At 38.3% G+C, this 14,033-nt stretch overlaps 1 protein-coding gene across 4 annotated transcripts in view; it reads right to left on the bottom strand.

Annotated features, from left to right (window-relative positions):
- Window positions 1–14,033, bottom strand: part of LRBA (LPS responsive beige-like anchor protein) — a 395,942-nt gene that overhangs the window by 245,715 nt on the left and 136,194 nt on the right. The window lies entirely within an intron of this gene.

Genomic DNA, 14,033 nt, shown 5'->3' with positions numbered 1-14,033 from the left:
GACATGGTTTATCTACCAATTCAGGTTAAATATACTATTATGTCCCAAATGCCTACAAGTTTTAATAAGACTAGAGATACCCACATTAGACACCAAAATGCAAAATGGCAGAAACAAAATAAAAACAGTAAAAATAATTTCATTCAATATTAGATATAGTAATGGTAGCATTTAGTTCTGCACTTCAGCTAGAAAATGCTGATAAATATATCCTTTAGGGAGCATACTTTTTTCATTAGCCCAACATTGTGATACTTAACTATAAAATTAATAGACAAAATTTTACTGAGGGACAGAACTTTACTAATCATTCTATCCAAAAAACTTACTATGTCTCATTTATGACTTACTATAGCTTATTTATGACTAGCATGATACCTATTTCTATAACTGATTACTACTATTGCTGCTCCATTCCAGAGAGACTGAAAAGTTAATAATCTTAATATAATGATGAAAAATTGAATTTTAATCAATCAATGTCATGCACTACCATTTGGGAGAAGCAACATCTTACTCATACGAAATATCTATCTGAAGAGTCATGCCACAGAAGCTACTCATGGAGTTATCAAGGCCCTAAACCATGTAGGACTTTAAAGTTGGCCAACAGCAGCATCAACTGCACCCAGAAATGAACTGGTAGGCAAAGCAACTCCCTTAATGTAGTGTTACATGTGCAAACTTTGGTGTATTCATAATTGCATGATGTGCCAGATGGCATTTGAACATAAAAGACTGAATAGGGCTTCCTAATCTAGGAAAGGACAAACTAGGCTCTAATAAGTAATTGTGCAAAGGTCCTCCTGCCAAGACAAATTTTTATTTAAGAGCTATAATTTGAATCAGAATCAGAATGCATAACATAAAGGGAGCAGGCATAAATTGTAGCGAAGTTTGATACCATATTTATATATTTAAAATAACACTTTTATATCTATAGAATGTTGAATAACAGCAAATTGGAAAAATTTTTAAACAAAATTTAAAATCAGTTTCTCTTAAACTAGCATAGTACATATTGTGTTTTGATTGACTTTAATGCAGTGATTTTAAAAGACAGGTTTTTGTCTCTATAGTCAATACATAGGCACACAAAAGTATACAGAATGCATGATCTACAAGATTCTTTACATGCTCATCAGTAGAGGTCAAGTGGATTGTCCTGGCATATATTTAAGGGCTTAATTGAAAAATGCAACACCATATAATATTCCAATGTTCTCCTTATTTTATTTAAGATAGAGGAAAAAGTACAGCTAATTCTTAACTTTCAAGAGTTCATTTAGTGACCATTCATAGTTACAGTGGCACTGAAAAAAAGTGACTAATGACCATTTTTCACAAAACTGTTGTTGCATCCCAAGGGTCACATCATCAAATTTTGGATGCTTGGTAACTAGTTCATATTTATGACACTTGCTATGTTCCAGGGTCATGCAATCATCTTTTGCAACCTTTTGACAAGCAAATCAATGGGGAAGCCAGATTCACTTAACAACCGGGTTATTAGCTTAACAATTACAATGATTCACTTAACAATTGCATCAAGCAAAGTCGCAAAATGGGGCAAAACTCAAATATTTCACTTAGGAACATAAATTTTGGGCTCAATTGTGGTCATAAGTTGAGGTCTATCTGTATAACTTATAGCTCAAAGCTGTTCCAAACATGAGTATGTTAGCATATTTGTTTTCTTACCATGTATTTATTTTATTTATTTATTTATTCAACTTTTATACCGCCCTTCTCCCGAAGGACTCAGGGCGGTGTACAGCCAAGATAAAAACAAACAGTACAAAATATACAATTTAAAATACTAATTAAAAAACTTATTATAAAAATGGCCATATATAACTAAAAACCCCATTAAAATTAATAATAAATTTAAAACCAATAAAAATAAAATTTAGATAAAATTTAGGCCAGCCCCGCGCGAATAAATAGACGAGTTTTCAATTCGCGGCGGAAGGTCCGAAGGTCAGGTATTTGGCGTAAACCCGGGGGAAGTTCGTTCCAGAGGGTGGGAGCCCCCACAGAGAAAGATCTTCCCCTGGGGGCCGCCAGCCGACATTGCTTGGCGGACGGCACCCTGAGAAGTCCCTCTCTGTGAGAGCGTACGGGTCGGTGGGAGGCATGCGGTAACAGCAGGCGGTCCCGTAAGTACCCAGGCCCTAAACCATGGAGCGCGTTAAAGGTCGTAACCAAAACCTTAAAGTGCACCCGAAAGGCCACAAGCAGCCAGTGCAGTCTGCGCAGGAGTGGTGTTACACGGGAGCTACGCGGAGCTCCCTCTATCACCTGCGCAGCTGCATTCTGGACCAACTGCAGTCTCTGGGCGCACCTCAAGGGGAGCCCCATGTAGAGAGCATTACAATAATCCAAGCGAGAGGTAACGAGCGCATGAGTGACTGTGCACAAGGCATCCCGATCAAGGAAGGGGCGCAACTGCCGAACCAGGCGAACCTGGTGGAAGGCCCTCCTGGAGACGGCCGTCAAATGATCTTCAAACGACAGCCGTTCATCCAGGAGAACACCTAAGTTGCGCACCCTATCCTTTGGGGCCAGTAACTCGCCTCCAACAGTCAGCTGCGGCTGCAGCTGACTGAATCGGGGTGCCGGCATCCACAGCCACTCCGTCTTGGAGGGATTAAGCTTGAGCCTGTTTCTCCCCATCCAGACCCGTACGGCTTCCAAACACCGGGACAGCACTTCAACAGCTTCATTGGGGTGGCCCGGGGTGGAAAAGTACAGCTGAGTATCATCAGCGTACAGCTGATATCTCACCCCAAAGCCACTGATGATCTCACCCAACGGCTTCATATAGATGTTGAACAGAAGGGGCGAGAGAATCGACCCCTGTGGCACCCCACAAGTGAGGCACCTTGCGGCCGACCTCTGCCCCCCATCAACACCGTCTGCGACCGATCGGAGAGATAGGAGGAGAACCACCGATACATGGTGCCTCCCACTCTTCATTAACTCATGAGCACTCACAATTCGTGTAACCTCGTGTTACTAAATACTATAACTATTCCTATTGAAAGCTAATAAAAGGAATTGCAGAATTATCGGCTAATTTCCTTCCTCTGTCACTCAGATAAACTGATAGTTGACCTTGATCCAGCTATTGGTAGACGGATAAATCTTCTTTTTTCTATCTTTTGATATACCCCCTCTGTGCCAACTATGTTGGTCACTGATATCAACGGTGCTTTTCTCCTAGGGGAATCATCACTTGATCACAGCCTCAAATGTTTCATGGAATTGTGAGTGCTCATGAGTTAATGAACCTTCAGCAGTACGAATTTTGACCCATCAATTCTAGGACCACTACCCTCTGTCCTCATTATCTGAATTAAAAGCAATACTCCATCTCTAGCAACCATTAAGAATTGTCTGAATCTGTCTTAGTCATTTTAGCAGCTAGCCTTCATCTTCATTTCCAAAAATAATCTTCATGGCGCCCTATGAGATTCTAAAAGTAAGTTCAATAGAGACTATTTACCTCCATGTTCCTTCCCACTATATCCCACGGAAAAGTCAACATGCAATATCTCTCAAAGGTCAAATCTTGGTCAGACAAATTCTATTTGGACTAGATAGAGCCGAAGATTACCAAACTCAACTGGTATAAGGCCTTATAGGTTATAACTTATAGGCTATAGCTAGCCCTTCCGATTGCATCCAAACTAGCAACCAGTGTAGCTCCAGAAATATTGATATTATATGACAGTAATAATTTGTCACTGCTCATTTGCATAGTTTCTCCCATAACTTGTTCCTGTTTCTTTCATTAGTTTCATTCAATGGAGTAAAAATAATAAGTAATGTGACAAACAAATTGCATGGGGTGAAAAATAAAATTTGGTCCCTTTGTTTCTGTGCAGATCAATGATTCTTGTACCCTACAGAAAAGAGACTTAATAAAGTTGAAAGCCTATTCTTCCATGTATCGTATCTATTTTTATATTCTATTAAATAGTCTTTTCCAAATATATGAATTTACAGTATACTGATTCCAATTTTGTAAAATATATTTTATCCAGAATTTATAAGAAGACAGAGAAATCCAATCGAACACATAAGCACCTGAGAATGCAAATTCTCGTCAACCTCATATATTTTGACAACAGGAAAAGCTCTTGGGTTGTTCTTTAAGACTTTTTTTTGCACTTGACTTTTAACCTTCAGTTTACGGTCTGGACTAAAAATGCCACCGAGGGAAATCTTCCAAAGCTCCTGAATAAGACTTAGAAAAATGAAAGCTTAAAACCTCAATAGCAAACAAAAGTCAACCAATGACAATGTCTGACAGCCACCTTCAATTCTGAAGTGATGCTTCTGTCATCTAACGACTCAAAGTATTGATTTCTTTCAGCATGAAAAGCCCAAGCCAATGAAATAGATATAGCAGCAGGCCCATTCCCCTCCCCCGATAATAGCCATCAAGGTTAACACAGGCAGAACACTTATCAAGGTATCTTTTCTATTTCTTCTTGTTTTAATGGACTGGATACAATGTATTGGTTTTTCATCTCTGCAACCTGCAGCATCCACCCCCCTCATCATTTATCCAGCCTTTTACAGATCAGGAGATTTAAAATCTGCATATAAATTAGCTGTCTTTTAACCTATTTATTACAAAAAGAAATGCTGTACTTTCATTGCATTACTATTTCCTCAATATCCCAGGCATTAGAAATATTAAAGCGTGCTTGAAAAAGAGTATTTTGAAAATAAAACAGTAGAAGTATCATGAACATTTAAAGGTCAGCATACAATTTAATGCTGAGAACGTTCTTTTTTTAGAAAGGTAATGTGAAGTACTAGAGTGAAGAACTGCTTTTATTGTGCAACATGATTACGTTATTAAAAATTGTGCTTAACACTTCCCATATATATTTGTTAAAACAGAACTGGTTTGTTGTGGATTTGTGGATCTGAAAATAGAAATGGAATGTAGCCAAAAGAATTATTCAAATGTCTTCCATGTATAGAGGAGAATTTAGGTCAGCTCACAAGAGCTCAGAAGCTCAATTTTAATTTATCTCCCTTTCTCCTTACACATATTGGATTTCCAGAATTCTCCACTCCCACCATCCTAGCTATATATGCATGAAGTTGTACCCGAGTACTAGATTCTCTTATATCAACAGATAAATATGAAGAGATGCTTTTGATTAGTCTCAGGGAGGCGATGCCATTTTTGTCAACAAGGCAACAAAAGAAGTAGATGAAATGAACAACATGAGGACTTTTCACTTCCCTCTTAGAAATGAGAAGAATACACTGTTCTGCAAATCAGTTTAGTGTGCTTTGTTCAAAGTTTCATTAAAGCACCTCCTAAATTGTATAATAGAATATTTAATGTGATATACCTACTTTTTATATATTTATTTTATTTTAATGAAATCAAGGAATATCTTTGTATATATTATTGTTTTGTTACAATATGAAACAATAAAGAAGAGCTAATAAAGAAATCAGCTCTAAAAATTATTTGTGTTTGTATATGTGTATGTGTGTGTGTACATTTGTAGATTCATGCATCTATTTTCAAATACAGAGTATATCTGGAACAAAAAATTAAATTAATTATAAAACTAGACTATGATAATTAAATTTAGAATATTCATATTAATTATCTGTTGCCATATAGTATATTTTGATTAAGTAAGTCCAGGGCAATTGAAACTAAATATATATATATTCTCTGCTCTTTTCTGTGGTTCTGGTTCCATTGGTACATATATCTTGAAATATAACAAAGAATCTTTCAAGAGTGAAAATTGATTTATGTAAAGTGAAACATATTCTATATTTTTGCGCTCATGTCAGAAGCACTGAGGCACTTGCAGATTGAAAGGATTAGCTGGTGGCATCATGTTGCCTGGGGGATGACCAGTTGGTGGCTCATTTCATGTCCCCGGCAGGAGCTGGAGCAAAGGATGAGAACTCACCCTGCCCCATAGCAGCATTCAGGTCTCGAACATGAGCTTGCTACCCTCCAACCCAGCGTGCTAACCACAAGAGACACCATGCTCCTGTATTCTCTGTTAAAAAATTCCAAAACTTAAAACTTAATATACTTAATCTTGAAAAATTGATAATGTTAAATATACAGGTAGTCCTTGATGTGTGATTATTCCTTTAACAATGGTCTGAAATTATGACAGCCCCACAGAAGGTGCTCTATAACTTGTAAAGCACTTCTGGCTGTTGCAAAATATCATAAACCCCTCCCCAGTCATGTGATTACAACCTGGGTGCTTGGCAACCCATTCACACTTAACAACTGGTTGTCAAAACACCCCACAATGATGCCATTGCCATTTTAAATGTTCTCAGCCAGCTTCCAAAAAGAGTCAATCAAGAAGCTGGGAAGGAAGATTGCAAACTGCTGCCACTGCTGCCTGCTAAGAGGATTCTCTCTGGAAACTGCCAGAGGATTTCAGTTCCATATGGAGCTGAATCTCTCCTGGCAGGCAGCTCTTTTGAGGAAGAAAGGGCTGTCTTCAAGAGGGTTTCATCCCCACACAGAACTGAATACTCTAGCAGACAACCCATTCACTCTCAAAGAGCTGCCTGCTACAGGCATTCAGCCACGCATTTCATTCTTAAAGAGCTGTCTGTCTGAGGATTTGAAATCTTTCATCAGACAACTCTTTTGCTCTACCCACTTATTATTATTATTATTATTTATTAGATTTATAAACCGCCCTTCTCCCGAAGGACTCAGGGCGGTGTACAGCCAGAATAAAAAAAAGCAATATACAGTTAAAATACAGTTAAAAAACTTATTATACAATGTGGCCGAATTTAAAATAATTAATCTAAAAAACCCCAATTAAAACCAAAGAGAAATTTAGAAGTTAAAACTAAACAATTTAAGAAAGCCCCGCACGAACAAACAGATATGTTTTCAGTTCGCGGCGAAAAGTCCGAAGGTCAGGTATTTGGCGTAAACCAGGGGGGAGTTCGTTCCAAAGAGTGGGGGCCCCCACAGAGAAGGATCTTCCTCTGGGGGCCGCCAGCCGGCATTTAACGACCTAGTAGCTCACTTGATGACTACAATTGGGTGTGCAAGGATTGTGATCATTGAGTGAAGCAATCTTGTGCAGTCTTGCTTAATAAACTGCTCTGTTCAACAACCTAGATTCTGTTTCCAGTTGTGGTCATAGTTGGGAATACTGGTAATTAAGTCTAGGCACCTACTGGACCGGTTCTGATTTTTTTCAACATTTGTCGCGGTGGTTGTTAAGTGAACCTACTCTTTCAGCAAAAAGGAGGGAAACCAGCAAAAAACATCGTAACAAATAATGGTGATGTGATCAAAGGATGCTTAAACCAGTTGTAAAGATGAGACAGGGTCATACTGGCGGCCCCCAGGGGGAGGGCCTTCTCTGTGGGAGCTCCGACCCTGTGGAACGAACTTCCCCTCGGACTTCGACAATTACCTGACCTTAGGACCTTTCGCCGTGAACTTAAAACTTATTTATTTCATATGGCTGGACTAGCCTGATTTTTATTTTTATTGGATGGGGTTTTTAAAAGTATGTTATTTTACAGGGGAGTATGTTTTTTAATGTTTTGGGCATTTAAATTAGTTTTTTAAGGGTTGTTTTTAAATTATTGTGTGTATTTTATATTTTATCTGCCTGTTCACCGCCCTGAGTCCTTCGGGAGAAGGGCGGTATACAAATTAAAATATTATTATTATTATTATTATTATTATAACGCCAAACAGTTAGTGAAACAATTGTTTTGTAAATCAAGACTGCCTGTGCCTGTATTTTATAAAGCCACAAAAAGCCTGGGACTCCTTGTCTACACATATCTTATTAAAGATGCAGAATGTCTGTGTAAGCAATTCTCTTATGTGAAAGTAGTTTGCTTTTTGTAAGCAACAATTATTTTTCTATCTGAATGTAACACTAGAGGTAACCTGATATGGATATCAGAATACGGTAAAGGTAAAAGTTCCCCTCACACATATGTGCTAGTCGTTCCCGCCTCTAGGGGGCGGTGCTCATCTCCATTTCAAAGCTGATGAGCCAGTGCTGTCCGAGGATGTCTCCGTGGTTATGTGGCCAGCATGACTAAATGCCAAAGGTGTATGGAATGCTGTTACCTTCCCACCAAAGGTGGTCCCTATTTTACTACTTACATTTTTTACGTGCTTTCAAACTCCTAGGTTGACAGAAGCTGGGGAAAGTAACGGGAGCTAACCCCATTATGCGGCACTAGGGATTCGAACCACTGAATTTCCAACATTTGATCAACAAGCTCAGCATCTTAGCCACTGAGCCACCGCGTCTCTATAAAATACTGTAGAATTAGGCTAATTTAAAATTTAAATGACATTAGTAAAACTATATCTTTTTAAAAAAGAGAGATAAGAGAGAGGGAGAAAGAGAAACCTAACTCTGCAATTATTATACTTCAAGTTGGTATTGCCATAAAAATAAACCAGAGATCATTTCAAAATCAAAAGTGCCTATACCCATCATTCATTTACCACCAGGTTCATTTGTCTTTTGTAACTATATAGAACTAAGTTCTCCTGCTTCATTTTTTTAATTTACAGAAAATAATTAGAAAGTATTTTAAAATTAACTTAATGATGAAAACATTTTGCTCAGAAGAGTCAGATTCGCTTTTACAACAAACCCAGACAAACTGCACACAATATATTTTAAATTCACAGGTTTGAAGTACAGGCAGTATCATCACAATGGCTTGCTTGAGAAACAGCATTAAAATAATTATTATTAATAATAGAAGAGCATGGTCTACTATTACTAATATTTTATTGATCCTTGAAATTTTACACATCATTTAAGGAGCAGTCACATGATTCATTTGAATGAAGGTCTAGACAGGAGAGTTCACTTTATTCTGAAGGTACGATCAAAGTAGATCTTGCCAAGCAATAAAGGCGCATCATCTAAGGATCTCTTTCACATTAAGAATCCTATTAGAAGGAAAACACTAAAAGGTAATTGAATTTCCCTCAGTTATCTTCATCTCTGTCAGCTCCTGCTACAATAACTTACTCTCCAGAGCACAGATAACTCAATTCTGTCCAGCAAGCATATGTTATGAATCTCTAAAGCAAACCTGTCTAAATCATTCTGGTCTTCTATCAAGGTTGGCTGTGAATATGAACTCTGACAGAAAGCAAACAAATTTATTTTTATCTTCAATAATTCACTTCTTCATGACCTGATACAAGTATCTAAACATATTTATGTTATTGCTAATTTCAGTATTATAAATACTGAGTGAATATTGACTGGAATTATTTATTATTTATTTATTTATTTATTATTTAAATTTTTATACCGCCCTTCTCCCGAAGGACTCAGGGCGGTTCACAGCCTGGTAAAAATACAAAATAATACAATATACATACGATTAAAATATAATTAAAAAACTTATTGAATTGGCCACCGTTAAAAATTTAGAATAAAACCCATTAAAAAACCCATAAGTTTAAAAACTAACCCAGTCCAGCGCAGATGAATAGGTGAGTTTTAAGCTCGCGACGAAAGGTTCGGAGGTCCGGAAGTTGACGGAGTCCTGGGGGGAGTTCATTCCAGAGGGCGGGAGCCCCCACAGAGAAGGCCCTTCCCCTGGGCGTCGCCAGACGACACTGTCGCGCCGACGGCACCCTGAGGAGTCCCTCTCTGTGAGAGCGCACGGGTCGGTGAGAGGTATTTGGTAGCAGCAGGCGGTCCCGTAGATAGCCCGGCCCTATGCCATGGAGCGCTTTAAAGACGTTCACCAACACCTTGAAGCGCACCCGGAAGGCCACAGGTAGCCAGTGCAGCCTGCGCAGGATAGGTGTCACATGGGAGCCACGAGGGCTCCTCTATCACCCGCTGCAGCTGCATTCTGACCACCTGCAGCCTCCGGATGCCCTTCAAGGGGAGCCCCATGTAGAGAGCATTGCAGTAATCCAGACGAGACGTCACAAGGGCGTGAGTGACTGTGCATAAGGCATCCCGGTCTAGAAAGGGGCGCAGCTGGCGCACCAGGCGAACCTGGTGGAAAGCTCTCCTGGAGGCGGCCGTCAGGTGGTCTTCAAAAGACAGCCGTTCATCCAGGAGAACGCCCAAGTTGCGCACCCTCTCCATCGGGGCCAATGACTCGCTCCCAACAGTCAGCCGTGGACTCAGCTGACTGTACCGGGATGCCGGCATCCACAGCCACTCCGTCTTGGAGGGATTGAGCTTGAGCCTGTTTCTCCCCATCCAGACCCGTACGGCTTCCAGACACCGGGACAGCACTTCGATAGCTTCATTGGGGTGGCCCGGTGTGGAAAAGTACAGCTGGGTGTCATCAGCGTACAGCTGGTACCTCACACCGAAGCCACTGATGATCTCACCCAGCGGCTTCATGTAGATGTTGAACAGAAGGGCGAGAGATCGACCCCGCGGCACCCCACAAGTGAGGCGCCGCGGCCGACCTCTGCCCCCGTCACATGCTCATGTCGAGAGATAGGAGGAGAACCACCGATAAACGGTGCCTCTCACTCCCAATCCCTCCAACCGGCGCAGCAGGATACCAGCAGAATTAAAACCTATTTAACCAGATACTTTGCTGTTAACAAAAAAAATTGATTTCACAATAGAAATTTGATGAGTACTGAAAATAACTTCCGCAGATTTCTATACATTCAAATGCTCAGTTTCACTTAGCATAATTTATTAACTAAAATAACTATTAACAGTATCATTGCTATTTAATGTTTAATTTAAAAATAATTAAAAATATTGTCACTGTCTATTTTTTTCTTCTTCAGATGTTAGGATTTCTTTTTCATTCCCTGAAGAATAATGACTATATTAACCTGTTAAAATTTGTATATTTAAGAAGCCACTATCACTACTGGTATTCTTTTTACATACATATGGATGTGTGTTTGTGTGTGGGGGTTTCATTTATATTTTAAACTGAGACTTAAAAAAATAAAAATGTTTTTCCTTAATAAAAACTACCATGGAGATAAAAGCAGCTTATGTGGAGGTCTGCATACCTGGGAACAGGGGAAAAAAATCCAACTGAAAAAGACCTTACAGTATACAATTCTGCATTCATGTATCCTCCCTTGAAATACCACATGCAGTTCTGATTACAAGATATGATAGAAGTGTAGAAAACAACAACCAACCATGAAAGTTTAGAGTATTTTCCTCATGAAAAAAGAAAAGCTAGAAGCATGAAGGGAACACAAAGAGGCATATGGAATCATGCATGCAATATAGAAAGGGAAGGACCATCACATGAAGCGGACTGAAAGGGAGGCAGAACAGATAAAAGACGCTACTTCATGTAGTGATCAATAATCAGTAAAACTATCACCCCAAGATCACTATGCCACTAATGATTTTAAGAGGCTTGCATATATTTATGGACAAAATACCTATGAAGGTCAATATGTAATGTTATCTCTGAATGAGGAATAATGTAAGGAGAGGGAAAGAATGACACATATTTGTTTGTATGTTAGATTTATATCCTGTATTTTATATGGATCTTAAGGTAGCACATACTATTTTCCCCCCACAACCAACAACTCCTCTTGGATTGATTGGACTAAGCTGAATGACTGGTCCCCAAATCACCCAATTTCTATGGCTGAAGGTAAGCTAGAATTGGATGTCCCCAATACTAGTCCAACGTTTTGACCACTATCCATACTGGGTCTCAGCTTAAAAGTAGATCAGAAGCATCTGGCAGATTATTGTGAGCCACAAAATGATGAATTAAGATGGATGCTGGCCTTATCTAATGTAGCTATTCCTTTTTGCAATCATGTTATCATTTAATCAATCTCACATTACGTCTCTTCCTACTTAAGGTACACTCTAGGGACTACTTCTGTAGCAGTGGTTCTTAAACGGGTGTATTGGAAAAGTGCACATTAGGAAATACATGTCAGTTAATTGAAAGTTCACAATTGCTTTAATTCAACAGAAATATTTGAAATTCTTGTCACAGCCCCTTAATAAGTCCATGCAACAAATTCTATTGGGCATTATTATTGGGCATCATAAAAATCTATTTGAAAGAGGATTTCCTGTGCGCCCATATAGTTCATAGTCTGTTCATACTGCTAAAACTGAATGTGATTTATGATCTTAATTAACCAGGGCTCACAGAAGTTTCATACTTGACTTTAGAGGTTTCTCTAAAATGAAACAGTTATTTCACAGCAGAAGCCAATACTCTAGTTATAGACATCAAGAAATTAAATCTATAAGACATGCAAATATTAATTATGTATATTTTTTTCTCAAATGCTGTATGCTCTGGGAAATCCAAATTAGTAAAGAATTTTGTAAATATATTTAATTTAGGCTTCATTAATTAAGCAACATTTCCAAAACACAGGAAGAAATAGTTCCAAAACTGTTCTGTGCTTAATCCCACCTCAAGGAAAAGGATTTACACAGATGGAATGGGTGAAGAAAATAACAACAGAGACACTTATGAAGAGAGATTGAAGGAACTCATTCTGCAAATGTCTAAATGAATGTTATCCTGGTTGTGACTTTTCTGCATCCTAAATATGGGATGTAGAATAATGGTTTACATTACAGGAAGACCAATTGACTGCATATTATAAAAAATATTATAAAAAATAACAGTTTGATAGTGGAATCAATTACTTAGTAAAGGTAATCACAACCAATGTACATGAGATACACATCTTTGCCAAAGAAGAAGTACAAAATAAAGCAGGCAGAATACTAGAATTGCACCAGGGAATTCTCGCTCAGCAATCATGAAACTCTGTGGGTGACCATCAGGACTGGAAAGAGATTAAACACCCCAGTAATGAAAAGTCAGAACAGTAAAACAATAAGCTAAAATATTCAGCAAAGGAAAAAAGCTTTAAACATAGGTGTTTTGTACCTCTCAACTATGACTATAGTTCTGTGATATAATTACTAATCAAATACCTATGCACCAGTTAAAATATCCTTAGAGGAAAAATACAACCTCATATTTTCTTTTATTTCTATTTGGAGATAAGGCATGCAATGGGCTAATGCCTATCCAATTGTATTCCAATGAGATTCCTTTACAAGCATTTACTGTATTTATCAAATCAGATTCTTATTTTGCAGGACAAATTTTTATTGGTGGAAGGGACAATGTATCATCAGATAGCTTTTTAACACTCAAAAGGAAGAGAGCCATGGCACCACCCAATGGATCCTCACCTCATCAGAGATCATATTAACCCCATCATCATTTACAGCAGGGATGTCAAACTCGCGGCACTTGGACCAGATGCGTCATGCGCTGGCCACGCCCACTCCCAGTTTAGCGAAGGGAGAAAAAGTCACAATACGTCACGTGACGATGTTACGTCGCGAGTTTAACACCATGATTCACTGCTCACCTTTAAATATAATATATATTAATGGCAAAATATTGTATAATTCATCTGTATTATGTATGTGAATAATTTGAGAACAGCTTTTGAATGACTCTTCACAGGAAATTTGGCAATATTATCAAAGCAAATCCTTTAGTTATTCTTAATTCCTTAGCATGAATTCTACCTTCAATGTTATTAAAATAGGTTGTTTAAAATATTTCCCTTATTAGGAGGTTTTTTTTAGCAAATTATATATTTGTAATCTCTCTTCAATAATTCTACTGCATTTGGCACTTAAATCTATATGTTCGCAACTGATTCAGTTCAGTTCTGCCATTCACATTTTTTAAATAATTCCATTCTTCCTGAAAATAAGCTTATTTTTAGACATTAATGGATATCCTATAGTTAAACAGGAAAAGCCCTGATCATGAACAAAACCTTAGCTTTTACATCAGATTTTGATAAATAAAAATGCTTATTTGCTGCTAAAGTTCAGGATGATATCATTTAAACCCCTTGAGCCATCATGCTTAGATGGAAAAGAGTCAAGAGAAATTCACATCAGACGTGGCAGACTTCACCTCTTAAACATTTTAAAAATATAAGCAATGCAAAAAAAACCAAGAAAAGC

Source organism: Ahaetulla prasina, chromosome 8, assembly GCF_028640845.1.
Source record: "Ahaetulla prasina isolate Xishuangbanna chromosome 8, ASM2864084v1, whole genome shotgun sequence".
Taxonomy (NCBI): domain Eukaryota; kingdom Metazoa; phylum Chordata; class Lepidosauria; order Squamata; family Colubridae; genus Ahaetulla; species Ahaetulla prasina.
The sequence above is the reverse complement of the archived record's forward strand: the minus strand, read 5'-3'. Positions and strand labels throughout refer to the sequence as shown.